This window comes from Bidens hawaiensis, unplaced genomic scaffold (genome assembly GCF_021521415.1).
Source record: "Bidens hawaiensis isolate Kalapana, Puna unplaced genomic scaffold, B.hawaiensis_p1.1 tig00018131_1, whole genome shotgun sequence".
In the NCBI taxonomy this organism is placed as follows: Eukaryota; Viridiplantae; Streptophyta; class Magnoliopsida; order Asterales; family Asteraceae; genus Bidens; species Bidens hawaiensis.
The window spans coordinates 220,743-222,758 of NW_027492739.1; the positions used below are offsets into that span (position 1 = coordinate 220,743).

The 2,016-nt window shown below is 36.4% G+C and overlaps 1 pseudogene; it reads right to left on the reverse strand.

Moving 5' to 3' along the window:
• LOC143555420 (alkane hydroxylase MAH1 pseudogene) lies at positions 1 to 1,557 on the reverse strand (annotated as a pseudogene).
• Positions 1,558 to 2,016: the final 459 nt, after the last annotated feature.

The following is a 2,016-nucleotide window of genomic DNA, read 5'->3' on the forward strand; positions in this document are numbered from 1 at the left end:
TTAATCACTTCTTTTACTTAATCGGACCTTAAGACCATGCTTCATCATAAGTACCATTGAATCTGCTGGAACTACATGATGACCTTCCACTAACTGAGTGTGGTAATGGTAAATTATTGTGGTTGCCACTATCTTCATCTCGCACAACGCTATATTCTTACCTAAACAAGCTCTTGGTCCTGCGTTAAACGTAGGGAACTTGTATGATGGCTCATGTTTGACTCCTCCGGTGTTAGAAATCCACCTTTCAGGCTTAAAGTCCATACAATCTTCCCCCCATATCGATTTCATCCTTCCCATAGAATAGAAACAGAGAATAATGTTCGTGTTTTGATCAACTTTGTTGCCACTTGGAAGGATTTCTGGTTGTATTGGAGATTTGTTGTTTAAAGGGATTGGAGGATATAACCTTAAGGATTCACATAAAGCTCCATGCATGTAAACCATTTTGTCTAACTCTTTCATGTTCCATCTTTTACCTGCATTAACATCCAAATGTATATAGATCTCTTCTAGAATTTTATCTTGGACGATTGGGTTTCTCGCAAGCAGATAAAAGAACCAAGATAGAGCACTACCAATGGTATCTTTTCCTGCAGCCATCAGATTAAAAAAGATGTCTCTTAGAAATTTTGTGTGTTCCGTAGAGGCACCGATTTGATCTTTAAGCTCTCTCACAATCGCTGTGAAAAATACGAATGTTTCGTCATGGTTCATTTTATTGTACTCCTTTTGTTTATTAGCCATGTTCTTGTATATGAATTCATCAAGGTTTCTCCATGCATCGCTCAACTTCTTCTCCTTCCCCACTCTAAGAGCTTGTTGCAATTTCCAAAGCCATGGGGGCGTAACATGTCTAAGCAGAATAGCTTCTTCAGCATCCATTAAGGCTTTCAAACACGGATTGTAAGGAAAATCAAGAGATAAGCTTTCTGGGTCACTATCAAATAGTAGTTTGCATACGTTGTCAAAAGTAAACCTTTGAAATATATCCTGCAAATCGATCTCAGTGCCACGTTCACAAATAGATTCAAGTATTGGCAGAAGCCCATTTAGCACTTTGTCCCAAGTTATTGTTTCCATCGTACTCTGAAATCTTGCGTTCTTAAGTACGTAAAAAATGACTTTGTGGTGGATCTCCCATGTCTTACCATCAGAATTCAGGATTCCATCGCCTAGGATATCAAAGATCTTACGAAATTTCTCACCTTTGGGATAGTTGCTGAAGTGTTTGCTTAGAATGTGATGGACGTCTAAAGGATCAGTGGTAAGCATTAAGTCCATCTTGCTTAACCAAGGGCCTTTGAACATGAATGTACCACGGCTTTGTATCATAACTTCTGTAACATAATCATTGAATCGATGAGCGTTTATAAGAATCCCTGGCATCATACCAAGAATAGGCCAATTTGTAGGAATGACAGTTCTCTTTGTTTTATGTGTATATATGATCATTAAAGTCGAAACAAGAATGAAACATATAAAGAAAATGACAAAGTATACAAGTAAAGCCATGGGTATTTGTTTATGTTTATAATGGATGGGATGGTGATGTGTTCTTATTTTCAGCCTTTAAGTAAGCCACAAATTTTCCTAAAAAAAAGCTACAAATGTAATTCGGAGTACACTCAAGAATTGGCACGGGACCAACCACATGCAATATACTAGCATTCACTATGCCTAAAACAATTAAGCCCCCAAAATTAGGCACGCCTATTGATATTTTAAGAATTCTCCAAGCCCTTCATGTTCATACGACCGAGTCACGTTGATATTTTATGTTTCTTTTTATTTTTGTTTCAAATATATGTGTTGACTGAATTTAAATTTTATTTATGACTTGTATCACGTTGATTTTAAACCTATTGTATTGGCTCATCGAAAACCTGTTAATTCATTAATGTATATTCACTAATGAATTCGGTGGCGTATCTATCGAAAAAATGCAGAAACAATGCAAGCCAAAACAAAAAAAAATTGTTTAGGAACCCCTCAACATAATATTAAAATTTTTCA